The 10,031-nt window shown below is 51.6% G+C and overlaps 29 non-coding genes across 29 annotated transcripts; all 29 read left to right on the forward strand.

Annotated features, from left to right (window-relative positions):
- Window positions 1-228: 228 nt before the first annotated feature.
- On the forward strand, window positions 229-347 carry LOC116008486. Its single transcript, XR_004095865.1, has one exon. It is a non-coding gene; the product is annotated as a 5S ribosomal RNA (ribosomal RNA).
- A 99-nt stretch (window positions 348-446) lies between these two features.
- LOC116008558 lies at window positions 447-565 on the forward strand. Its single transcript, XR_004095933.1, has one exon. It is a non-coding gene; the product is annotated as a 5S ribosomal RNA (ribosomal RNA).
- A 99-nt stretch (window positions 566-664) lies between these two features.
- On the forward strand, window positions 665-783 carry LOC116008559. Its single transcript, XR_004095934.1, has one exon. It is a non-coding gene; the product is annotated as a 5S ribosomal RNA (ribosomal RNA).
- Window positions 784-882: 99 nt separating this feature from the next.
- On the forward strand, window positions 883-1,001 carry LOC116008561. Its single transcript, XR_004095936.1, has one exon. It is a non-coding gene; the product is annotated as a 5S ribosomal RNA (ribosomal RNA).
- Window positions 1,002-1,100: 99 nt separating this feature from the next.
- Window positions 1,101-1,219, forward strand: LOC116008562. Its single transcript, XR_004095937.1, has one exon. It is a non-coding gene; the product is annotated as a 5S ribosomal RNA (ribosomal RNA).
- Window positions 1,220-1,318: 99 nt separating this feature from the next.
- LOC116008563 lies at window positions 1,319-1,437 on the forward strand. Its single transcript, XR_004095938.1, has one exon. It is a non-coding gene; the product is annotated as a 5S ribosomal RNA (ribosomal RNA).
- A 99-nt stretch (window positions 1,438-1,536) lies between these two features.
- Window positions 1,537-1,655, forward strand: LOC116008199. Its single transcript, XR_004095596.1, has one exon. It is a non-coding gene; the product is annotated as a 5S ribosomal RNA (ribosomal RNA).
- A 137-nt stretch (window positions 1,656-1,792) lies between these two features.
- Window positions 1,793-1,911, forward strand: LOC116008340. The gene has a single exon (XR_004095729.1). It is a non-coding gene; the product is annotated as a 5S ribosomal RNA (ribosomal RNA).
- A 137-nt stretch (window positions 1,912-2,048) lies between these two features.
- LOC116008729 lies at window positions 2,049-2,167 on the forward strand. The gene has a single exon (XR_004096091.1). It is a non-coding gene; the product is annotated as a 5S ribosomal RNA (ribosomal RNA).
- Window positions 2,168-2,304: 137 nt separating this feature from the next.
- Window positions 2,305-2,423, forward strand: LOC116008929. Its single transcript, XR_004096276.1, has one exon. It is a non-coding gene; the product is annotated as a 5S ribosomal RNA (ribosomal RNA).
- A 137-nt stretch (window positions 2,424-2,560) lies between these two features.
- On the forward strand, window positions 2,561-2,679 carry LOC116008930. The gene has a single exon (XR_004096277.1). It is a non-coding gene; the product is annotated as a 5S ribosomal RNA (ribosomal RNA).
- Window positions 2,680-2,816: 137 nt separating this feature from the next.
- On the forward strand, window positions 2,817-2,935 carry LOC116008931. The gene has a single exon (XR_004096278.1). It is a non-coding gene; the product is annotated as a 5S ribosomal RNA (ribosomal RNA).
- A 137-nt stretch (window positions 2,936-3,072) lies between these two features.
- On the forward strand, window positions 3,073-3,191 carry LOC116008932. Its single transcript, XR_004096279.1, has one exon. It is a non-coding gene; the product is annotated as a 5S ribosomal RNA (ribosomal RNA).
- A 137-nt stretch (window positions 3,192-3,328) lies between these two features.
- LOC116008933 lies at window positions 3,329-3,447 on the forward strand. Its single transcript, XR_004096280.1, has one exon. It is a non-coding gene; the product is annotated as a 5S ribosomal RNA (ribosomal RNA).
- A 137-nt stretch (window positions 3,448-3,584) lies between these two features.
- LOC116008419 lies at window positions 3,585-3,703 on the forward strand. The gene has a single exon (XR_004095804.1). It is a non-coding gene; the product is annotated as a 5S ribosomal RNA (ribosomal RNA).
- A 137-nt stretch (window positions 3,704-3,840) lies between these two features.
- LOC116008403 lies at window positions 3,841-3,959 on the forward strand. Its single transcript, XR_004095789.1, has one exon. It is a non-coding gene; the product is annotated as a 5S ribosomal RNA (ribosomal RNA).
- A 137-nt stretch (window positions 3,960-4,096) lies between these two features.
- LOC116008615 lies at window positions 4,097-4,215 on the forward strand. Its single transcript, XR_004095987.1, has one exon. It is a non-coding gene; the product is annotated as a 5S ribosomal RNA (ribosomal RNA).
- Window positions 4,216-4,513: 298 nt separating this feature from the next.
- Window positions 4,514-4,632, forward strand: LOC116008744. Its single transcript, XR_004096105.1, has one exon. It is a non-coding gene; the product is annotated as a 5S ribosomal RNA (ribosomal RNA).
- Window positions 4,633-4,769: 137 nt separating this feature from the next.
- LOC116008521 lies at window positions 4,770-4,888 on the forward strand. The gene has a single exon (XR_004095898.1). It is a non-coding gene; the product is annotated as a 5S ribosomal RNA (ribosomal RNA).
- Window positions 4,889-5,193: 305 nt separating this feature from the next.
- LOC116008616 lies at window positions 5,194-5,312 on the forward strand. The gene has a single exon (XR_004095988.1). It is a non-coding gene; the product is annotated as a 5S ribosomal RNA (ribosomal RNA).
- A 137-nt stretch (window positions 5,313-5,449) lies between these two features.
- LOC116008291 lies at window positions 5,450-5,568 on the forward strand. Its single transcript, XR_004095683.1, has one exon. It is a non-coding gene; the product is annotated as a 5S ribosomal RNA (ribosomal RNA).
- Window positions 5,569-5,859: 291 nt separating this feature from the next.
- LOC116008497 lies at window positions 5,860-5,978 on the forward strand. Its single transcript, XR_004095875.1, has one exon. It is a non-coding gene; the product is annotated as a 5S ribosomal RNA (ribosomal RNA).
- Window positions 5,979-6,108: 130 nt separating this feature from the next.
- On the forward strand, window positions 6,109-6,227 carry LOC116008770. Its single transcript, XR_004096128.1, has one exon. It is a non-coding gene; the product is annotated as a 5S ribosomal RNA (ribosomal RNA).
- A 289-nt stretch (window positions 6,228-6,516) lies between these two features.
- LOC116008350 lies at window positions 6,517-6,635 on the forward strand. Its single transcript, XR_004095738.1, has one exon. It is a non-coding gene; the product is annotated as a 5S ribosomal RNA (ribosomal RNA).
- Window positions 6,636-6,772: 137 nt separating this feature from the next.
- Window positions 6,773-6,891, forward strand: LOC116008135. Its single transcript, XR_004095534.1, has one exon. It is a non-coding gene; the product is annotated as a 5S ribosomal RNA (ribosomal RNA).
- A 137-nt stretch (window positions 6,892-7,028) lies between these two features.
- Window positions 7,029-7,147, forward strand: LOC116008247. Its single transcript, XR_004095642.1, has one exon. It is a non-coding gene; the product is annotated as a 5S ribosomal RNA (ribosomal RNA).
- A 1,658-nt stretch (window positions 7,148-8,805) lies between these two features.
- Window positions 8,806-8,924, forward strand: LOC116008110. The gene has a single exon (XR_004095509.1). It is a non-coding gene; the product is annotated as a 5S ribosomal RNA (ribosomal RNA).
- A 137-nt stretch (window positions 8,925-9,061) lies between these two features.
- Window positions 9,062-9,180, forward strand: LOC116008197. The gene has a single exon (XR_004095595.1). It is a non-coding gene; the product is annotated as a 5S ribosomal RNA (ribosomal RNA).
- Window positions 9,181-9,317: 137 nt separating this feature from the next.
- LOC116008147 lies at window positions 9,318-9,436 on the forward strand. Its single transcript, XR_004095545.1, has one exon. It is a non-coding gene; the product is annotated as a 5S ribosomal RNA (ribosomal RNA).
- The last annotated feature ends 595 nt before the right edge of the window (window positions 9,437-10,031 follow it).

Below are 10,031 nucleotides of genomic sequence, written 5' to 3' on the forward strand. Positions count from 1 at the left end.
TGCACCGGATCCCATCAGAACTCCGAAGTCAAGCGTGCTTGGGCGAGAGTAGTACTAGGATGGGTGACCCCTTGGGAAATCCTCGTGTTGCATCCCCTCTTTTTAATCTTTTTTTTAAACCGCTGGACGGCTCGCTAAGGGTACTATCCTTTTAAACCGCTAAACCGCTAAGCGAGAGAAGTTGCGCGGAGAGAGAGGGTCAAGTACATTTTGCGCGCAGTATATGACGGATGCGATCATACCAGCACTAATGCACCGAATCCCATCAGAACTCCGAAGTCAAGCGTGCTTGGGCGGGAGTAGTACTAGGATGGGTGACCCCTTGGGAAATCCTCGTGTTGCATCCCCTCCCTCTTTTTAATCTTTCTTTTAAACCGCTAAACCGCTAAGCGAGAGAAGTTGCGCGGAGAAAGAGGGTCAAGTACATTTTGCGCGCAGTATATGACGGATGCGATCATACCAGCACTAATGCTCCGAATCCCATCAGAACTCCGAAGTCAAGCGTGCTTGGGCGGGAGTAGTACTAGGATGGGTGACCCCTTGGGAAATCCTCGTGTTGCATCCCCTCCCTCTTTTTAATCTTTCTTTTAAACCGCTAAACCGCTAAGCGAGAGAAGTTGCGCGGAGAAAGAGGGTCAAGTACATTTTGCGCGCAGTATATGACGGATGCGATCATACCAGCACTAATGCTCCGAATCCCATCAGAACTCCGAAGTCAAGCGTGCTTGGGCGGGAGTAGTACTAGGATGGGTGACCCCTTGGGAAATCCTCGTGTTGCATCCCCTCCCTCTTTTTAATCTTTCTTTTAAACCGCTAAACCGCTAAGCGAGAGAAGTTGCGCGGAGAAAGAGGGTCAAGTACATTTTGCGCGCAGTATATGACGGATGCGATCATACCAGCACTAATGCTCCGAATCCCATCAGAACTCCGAAGTCAAGCGTGCTTGGGCGGGAGTAGTACTAGGATGGGTGACCCCTTGGGAAATCCTCGTGTTGCATCCCCTCCCTCTTTTTAATCTTTCTTTTAAACCGCTAAACCGCTAAGCGAGAGAAGTTGCGCGGAGAAAGAGGGTCAAGTACATTTTGCGCGCAGTATATGACGGATGCGATCATACCAGCACTAATGCTCCGAATCCCATCAGAACTCCGAAGTCAAGCGTGCTTGGGCGGGAGTAGTACTAGGATGGGTGACCCCTTGGGAAATCCTCGTGTTGCATCCCCTCCCTCTTTTTAATCTTTCTTTTAAACCGCTAAACCGCTAAGCGAGAGAAGTTGCGCGGAGAAAGAGGGTCAAGTACATTTTGCGCGCAGTATATGACGGATGCGATCATACCAGCACTAATGCTCCGAATCCCATCAGAACTCCGAAGTCAAGCGTGCTTGGGCGGGAGTAGTACTAGGATGGGTGACCCCTTGGGAAATCCTCGTGTTGCATCCCCTCCCTCTTTTTAATCTTTCTTTTAAACCGCTAAACCGCTAAGCGAGAGAAGTTGCGCGGAGAAAGAGGGTCAAGTACATTTTGCGCGCAGTATATGACGGATGCGATCATACCAGCACTAATGCACCGGATCCCATCAGAACTCCGAAGTCAAGCGTGCTTGGGCGAGAGTAGTACTAGGATGGGTGACCCCTTGGGAAATCCTCGTGTTGCATCCCCCACCCTCTTTTTAATCTTTTTTTTAAACCGCTGGACGGCTCGCTAAGGGTACTATCCTTTTAAACCGCTAAACCGCTAAGCGAGAGAAGTTGCGCGGAGAGAGAGGGTCAAGTACATTTTGCGCGCAGTACGTGACGGATGCGATCATACCAGCACTAATGCACCGGATCCCATCAGAACTCCGAAGTGAAGCTTGCTTGGGCGAGAGTAGTACTAGGATGGGTGACCCCCTGGGAAGTCCTCGTGTTGCATCCCCCACCCTCTTTTTAATCTTTCTTTTAAACCGCTGGACCGCTCGCTAAGGGTACTATCCTTTTAAACCGCTAGACCGCTAAGCGAGAGAAGTTGCGCGGAGAGAGAGGGTCAAGTACATTTTGCGCGCAGTATGTGACGGATGCGATCATACCAGCACTAATGAACCGAATCCCATCAGAACTCCGAAGTGAAGCGCGCTTGGGCGAGAGTAGTACTAGGATGGGTGACCCCCTGGGAAGTCCTCGTGTTGCATCCCCCACCCTCTTTTTAATCTTTCTTTTAAACCGCTGGACGGCTCGCTAAGGGTACTATCCTTTCAAACCGCTAAACCGCTAAGTGAGAGAAGTTGCGCGGAGAGAGAGGGCCAAGTACATTTTGCGCGCAGTACGTGACGGCTGCGATCATACCAGCACTAATGCATCGGATCCTATCAGAACTCCGAAGCTAAGCGTGCTTCGGCGAGAGTAGTACTAGGATGGGTAACCCCCTGGGAAGTCCTCGTGCTGCATCCCCCACCCTCTTTTTAATCTTTCTTTTAAACCGCTGGACGGCTCGCTAAGGGTACTATCCTTTCAAACCGCTAAACCGCTAAGTGAGAGAAGTTGCGCGGAGAGAGAGGGCCAAGTACATTTTGCGCGCAGTACGTGACGGCTGCGATCATACCAGCACTAATGCATCGGATCCTATCAGAACTCCGAAGCTAAGCGTGCTTCGGCGAGAGTAGTACTAGGATGGGTAACCCCCTGGGAAGTCCTCGTGCTGCATCCCCCACCCTCTTTTTAATCTTTCTTTTAAACCGCTGGACGGCTCGCTAAGGGTACTATCCTTTCAAACCGCTAAACCGCTAAGTGAGAGAAGTTGCGCGGAGAGAGAGGGCCAAGTACATTTTGCGCGCAGTACGTGACGGCTGCGATCATACCAGCACTAATGCATCGGATCCTATCAGAACTCCGAAGCTAAGCGTGCTTCGGCGAGAGTAGTACTAGGATGGGTAACCCCCTGGGAAGTCCTCGTGCTGCATCCCCCACCCTCTTTTTAATCTTTCTTTTAAACCGCTGGACGGCTCGCTAAGGGTACTATCCTTTCAAACCGCTAAACCGCTAAGTGAGAGAAGTTGCGCGGAGAGAGAGGGCCAAGTACATTTTGCGCGCAGTACGTGACGGCTGCGATCATACCAGCACTAATGCATCGGATCCTATCAGAACTCCGAAGCTAAGCGTGCTTCGGCGAGAGTAGTACTAGGATGGGTAACCCCCTGGGAAGTCCTCGTGCTGCATCCCCCACCCTCTTTTTAATCTTTCTTTTAAACCGCTGGACGGCTCGCTAAGGGTACTATCCTTTCAAACCGCTAAACCGCTAAGTGAGAGAAGTTGCGCGGAGAGAGAGGGCCAAGTACATTTTGCGCGCAGTACGTGACGGCTGCGATCATACCAGCACTAATGCATCGGATCCTATCAGAACTCCGAAGCTAAGCGTGCTTCGGCGAGAGTAGTACTAGGATGGGTAACCCCCTGGGAAGTCCTCGTGCTGCATCCCCCACCCTCTTTTTAATCTTTCTTTTAAACCGCTGGACGGCTCGCTAAGGGTACTATCCTTTTAAACCGCTAAACCGCTAAGCGAGAGAAGTTGCGCGGAGAGAGAGGGTCAAGTACATTTTGCGCGCAGTACGTGACGTATGCGATCTTACCAGCACTAATGCACCGGATCCCATCAGAACTCCGAAGTCAAGCGTGCTTGGGCGAGAGTAGTACTAGGATGGGTGACCCCCTGGGAAGCCCTCGTGTTGCATCCCCCACCCTCTTTTTAATCTTTCTTTTAAACCGCTGGACCGCTCGCTAAGGATACTATCCTTTTAAACCGCTAAACCGCTAAGCGAGAGAAGTTGCGCGGAGAGAGAGGGTCAAGCACATTTTGCGCGCAGTACGTGACGGATGCGATCATACCAGCACTAATGCACCGAATCCCATCAGAACTCCGAAGTCAAGCGTGCTTGGGCGAGAGTAGTACTAGGATGGGTGACCCCCTGGGAAGTCCTCGTGTTGCATCCCCCACCCTGTTTTTAATCTTTCTTTTAAACCGCTGGACCGCTCGCTAAGGGTACTATCCTTTTAAACCGCTAAACCGCTAAGCGAGAGAAGTTGCGCGGAGAGAGAGGGTCAAGTACATTTTGCGCGCAGTATGTGACGGATGCGATCATACCAGCACTAATGCCCCGGCTCCCATCAGAACTCCGAAGTTAAGTGTGCTTGGGCGAGAGTAGTACTAGGATGGGTAACCCCCTGGGAAGTCCTCGTGTTGCATCCCCCACCCTCTTTTTAATCTTTCTTTTAAACCGCTCGCTAAGGGTACTATCCTTTTAAACCGCTAAACCGCTAAGCGAGAGAAGTTGCGCGGAGAGAGAGGGTCAAGTACATTTTGCGCGCAGTACGTGACGGACCCCCTGGGAAGTCCTCGTGTTGCATCCCCCACCCTCTTTTTAATCTTTCTTTTAAACCGCTTGACCGCTCGCTAAGGGTACTATTCTTTTAAACCGCTAAACCGCTAAGCGAGAGAAGTTGCGCGGAGAGAGAGGGTCAAGTACATTTTGCGCGCAGTATGTGACGGATGCGATCATACCAGCACTAATGCACCGAATCCCATCAGAACTCCGACGTCAAGCGTGCTTGGGCGAGAGTAGTACTAGGATGGGTAACCCCCTGGGAAGTCCTCGTGCTGCATCCCCCACCCTCTTTTTAATCTTTCTTTTAAACCGCTGGACCGCTCGCTAAGGGTACTATCCTTTTAAACCGCTAAACCGCTAAGCGAGAGAAGTTGCGCGGAGAGAGAGGGTCAAGTACATTTTGCGCGCAGTACATGACGGATGCGATCATACCAGCACTAATGCACCGGATCCCATCAGAACTCCGATGTTAAGTGTGCTTGGGCGAGAGTAGTACTAGGATGGGTAACCCCCTGGGAAGTCCTCGTGCTGCATCCCCCACCCTCTTTTTAATCTTTCTTTTAAACCGCTGGGCATCCCCCACCCTCTTTTTAATCTTTCTTTTAAACCGCTGGACCGCTCGCTAAGGCTTTTTAATCTTTCTTTTAAACCGCTGGACCGCTCGCTAAGGGTACTATCCTTTTAAACCAAACCGCTGGACCGCTCGCTAAGGGTACTATCCTTTTAAACCGAACCGCTGGACCGCTCGCTAAGGGTACTATCCTTTTAAACCGTTAAACCGCTAAGTGAGAGAAGTTGCGCGGAGAGAGAGGGTCAAGTACATTTTGCGCGCAGTATGTGACGGATGCGATCATACCAGCACTAATGCACCGAATCCCATCAGAACTCCGAAGTGAAGCGAGCTTGGGCGAGAGTAGTACTAGGATGGGTGACCCCCTGGGAAGTCCCCGTGTTGCATCCCCCACCCTCTTTTTAATCTTTCTTTTAAACCGCTGGACCGCTCGCTAAGGGTACTATCCTTTTAAACCGCTAAACCGCTAAGCGAGAGAAGTTGCGCGGAGAGAGAGGGTCAAGTACATTTTGCGCGCAGTATGTGACGGATGCGATCTTACCAGCACTAATGCACCGGATCCCATCAGAACTCCGAAGTCAAGCGTGCTTGGGCGAGAGTAGTACTAGGATGGGTGACCCCCTGGGAAGCCCTCGTGTTGCATCCCCCACCCTCTTTTTAATCTTTCTTTTAAACCGCTGGACCGCTCGCTAAGGATACTATCCTTTTAAACCGCTAAGCGAGAGAAGTTGCGCGGAGAGAGAGGGTCAAGTACATTTTGCGCGCAATACGTGACGGACCCCCTGGGAAGTCCTCGTGTTGCATCCGGTTTTTAATCTTTCTTTTAAACCGCTGGCCCGCTCGCCAAGGGTCCTATCCTTTTAAACCGCTAAAGCGCTAAGCGAGAGAAGTTGCGCGGAGAGAGAGGGTCAAGTACATTTTGCGCGCAGTACGTGACGGATGCGATCATACCAGCACTAATGCACCGAATCCCATCAGAACTCCGAAGTCAAGCGTGCTTGGGCGAGAGTAGTACTAGGATGGGTGACCCCCTGGGAAGTCCTCGTGTTGCATCCGGTTTTTAATCTTTCTTTTAAACCGCTGGACCGCTCGCTAAGGGTACTATCCTTTTAAACCGCTAAACCGCTAAGCGAGAGAAGTTGCGCGGAGAGAGAGGGTCAAGTACATTTTGCGCGCAGTACGTGACGGATGCGATCATACCAGCACTAATGCATCGGATCTCATCAAAACTCCGAAGTGAAGCGCGCTTGGGCGAGAGTAGTACTAGGATGGGTGACCCCCTGGGAAGTCCTCGTGTTGCATCCCCCACCCTCTTTTTAATCTTTCTTTTAAACCGCTGGACCGCTCGCTAAGGGTACTATCCTGTTAAACCGCTAAGCGAGAGAGGTTGCGCGGAGAGAGAGGGTCGAGTACATTTTGCGCGCAGTACGTGACGGACCCCTGGGAAGTCCTCGTGTTGCATCCCCCACCCTCTTTTTAATCTTTCTTTTAAACCGCTGGACCGCTCGCTAAGGGTACTATCCTTTTAAACCGCTAAGCGAGAGAGGTTGCGCGGAGAGAGAGGGTCAAGTACATTTTGCGCGCAGTACGTGACGGATGCGATCATACCAGCACTAATGCTCCGGATCCCATCAGAACTCCGAAGTGAAGCGTGTTTGGGCGAGAGTAGTACTAGGATGGGTGACCCCCTGGGAAGTCCTCGTGTTGCATCCCCCACCCTCTTTTTAATCTTTCTTTTAAACCGCTGGACCGCTCGCTAAGGGTACTATCCTTTTAAACCGCTAAACCGCTAAGCGAGAGAAGTTGCGCGGAGAGAGAGGGTCAAGTACATTTTGCGCGCAGTACGTGACGGATGCGATCATACCAGCACTAATGCACCGGATCCCATCAGAACTCCGAAGTTAAGCGTGCTTGGGCGAGAGTAGTACTAGGATGGGTGACCCCCTGGGAAGTCCTCGTGTTGCATCCCCCACCCTCTTTTTAATCTTTCTTTTAAACCGCTGGACCGCTCGCTAAGGGTACTATCCTTTTAAACCGCTAAACCGCTAAGCGAGAGAAATTGCGCGGAGAGAGAGGGTCAAGTACATTTTGCGTGCAGTACGTGACGGATGCGATCATACCAGCACTAATGCACCGGATCCCATCAGAACTCCGAAGTCAAGCGTGCTTGGGCGAGAGTAGTACTAAGATGGGAGACCGCTTGGGAAGTCCTCGTGTTGCATCCCCCTCCCTCTTTTTAATCTTTCTTTTAAACCGCTGGACCGCTCGTTAAGGGTACTATCCTTTTAAACCGCTAAACCGCTAAGCGAGAGAAGTTGCGCGGAGAGGGAGGGGCAAGTACATTTTGCGCGCAGTACGTGACGGACCCCCTGGGAAGTCCTCGTGTTGCATCCCCCTCCCTCTTTTTAATCTTTCTTTTAAACCGCTGGACCGCTCGTTAAGGGTACTATCCTTTTAAACCGCTAAACCGCTAAGCGAGAGAAGTTGCGCGGAGAGGGAGGGGCAAGTACATTTTGCGCGCAGTACGTGACGGACCCCCTGGGAAGTCCTCGTGTTGCATCCCCCTCCCTCTTTTTAATCTTTCTTTTAAACCGCTGGACCGCTCGTTAAGGGTACTATCCTTTTAAACCGCTAAACCGCTAAGCGAGAGAAGTTGCGCGGAGAGGGAGGGGCAAGTACATTTTGCGCGCAGTACGTGACGGACCCCCTGGGAAGTCCTCGTGTTGCATCCCCCTCCCTCTTTTTAATCTTTCTTTTAAACCGCTGGACCGCTCGTTAAGGGTACTATCCTTTTAAACCGCTAAACCGCTAAGCGAGAGAAGTTGCGCGGAGAGGGAGGGGCAAGTACATTTTGCGCGCAGTACGTGACGGACCCCCTGGGAAGTCCTCGTGTTGCATCCCCCTCCCTCTTTTTAATCTTTCTTTTAAACCGCTGGACCGCTCGTTAAGGGTACTATCCTTTTAAACCGCTAAACCGCTAAGCGAGAGAAGTTGCGCGGAGAGGGAGGGGCAAGTACATTTTGCGCGCAGTACGTGACGGACCCCCTGGGAAGTCCTCGTGTTGCATCCCCCTCCCTCTTTTTAATCTTTCTTTTAAACCGCTGGACCGCTCGTTAAGGGTACTATCCTTTTAAACCGCTAAACCGCTAAGCGAGAGAAGTTGCGCGGAGAGGGAGGGGCAAGTACATTTTGCGCGCAGTACGTGACGGACCCCCTGGGAAGTCCTCGTGTTGCATCCCCCTCCCTCTTTTTAATCTTTCTTTTAAACCGCTGGACCGCTCGTTAAGGGTACTATCCTTTTAAACCGCTAAACCGCTAAGCGAGAGAAGTTGCGCGGAGAGGGAGGGGCAAGTACATTTTGCGCGCAGTACGTGACGGACCCCCTGGGAAGTCCTCGTGTTGCATCCCCCTCCCTCTTTTTAATCTTTCTTTTAAACCGCTGGACCGCTCGTTAAGGGTACTATCCTTTTAAACCGCTAAACCGCTAAGCGAGAGAAGTTGCGCGGAGAGGGAGGGGCAAGTACATTTTGCGCGCAGTACGTGACGGACCCCCTGGGAAGTCCTCGTGTTGCATCCCCCTCCCTCTTTTTAATCTTTCTTTTAAACCGCTGGACCGCTCGTTAAGGGTACTATCCTTTTAAACCGCTAAACCGCTAAGCGAGAGAAGTTGCGCGGAGAGGGAGGGGCAAGTACATTTTGCGCGCAGTACGTGACGGACCCCCTGGGAAGTCCTCGTGTTGCATCCCCCTCCCTCTTTTTAATCTTTCTTTTAAACCGCTGGACCGCTCGTTAAGGGTACTATCCTTTTAAACCGCTAAACCGCTAAGCGAGAGAAGTTGCGCGGAGAGGGAGGGGCAAGTACATTTTGCGCGCAGTACGTGACGGATGCGATCATACCAGCACTAATGCACCGGATCCCATCAGAACTCCGAAGTTAAGCGTGCTTGGGCGAGAGTAGTACTAAGATGGGTGACCACTTGGGAAGTCCTCGTGTTGCATCCCCCACCCTCTTTTTAATCTTTTTTTTAAACCGCTGGACGGCTCGCTAAGGGTACTATCCTTTTAAACCGCTAAACCGCTAAGCGAGAGAAGTTGCGCGGAGAGAGAGGGTCAAGTACATTTTGCGCGCAGTACGTGACGGATGCGATCATACCAGCACTAATGCACCGGATCCCATCAGAACTCCGAAGTGAAACGTGCTTGGGCGAGAGTAGTACTAGGATGGGTGACCCCCTGGGAAGTCCTCGTGTTGCATCCCCCACCCTCTTTTTAATCTTTCTTTTAAACCGCTGGACCGCTCGCTAAGGGTACTATCCTTTTAAACCGCTAAACCGCTAAGCGAGAGAAGTTGCGCGGAGAGAGAGGGTCAAGTACATTTTGCGCGCAGTACGTGACGGATGCGATCATACCAGCACTAATGCACCGGATCCCATCAGAACTCCGAAGTTAAGCGTGCTTGGGCGAGAGTAGTACTAGGATGGGTGACCCCCTGGGAAGTCCTCGTGTTGCATCCCCCACCCTCTTTTTAATCTTTCTTTTAAACCGCTGGACGGCTCGCTAAGCGTACTATCCTTTTAAACCGCTAAACCGCTAAGCGAGAGAAGTTGCGCGGAGAGAGAGGGTCAAGTACATTTTGCGCGCAGTACGTGACGGACCCCCTGGGAAGTCCTCGTGTTGCATCCCCCCCCCTCTTTTTAATCTTTCTTTTAAACCGCTGGACGGCTCGCTAAGGGTACTATCCTTTTAAACCGCTAAACCGCTAAGCGAGAGAAGTTGCGCGGAGAGAGAGGGTCAAGTACATTTTGCGCGCAGTACGTGACGGACCCCCTGGGAAGTCCTCGTGTTGCATCCCCCACCCTCTTTTTAATCTTTTTTTTAAACCGCTGGACGGCTCGCTAAGCGTACTATCCTTTTAAACCGCTAAACCGCTAAGCGAGAGAAGTTGCGCGGAGAGAGAGGGTCAAGTACATTTTGCGCGCAGTACGTGACGGACCCCTGGGAAGTCCTCGTGTTGCATCCCCCACCCTCTTTTTAATCTTTCTTTTAAACCGCTGGACCGCTCGCTATGGGTACTATCCTTTTAAACCGCAGTCCTCGTGTTGCATCCCC

This window comes from Ipomoea triloba, chromosome 16 (genome assembly GCF_003576645.1).
Source record: "Ipomoea triloba cultivar NCNSP0323 chromosome 16, ASM357664v1".
NCBI lineage: Eukaryota > Viridiplantae > Streptophyta > Magnoliopsida > Solanales > Convolvulaceae > Ipomoea > Ipomoea triloba.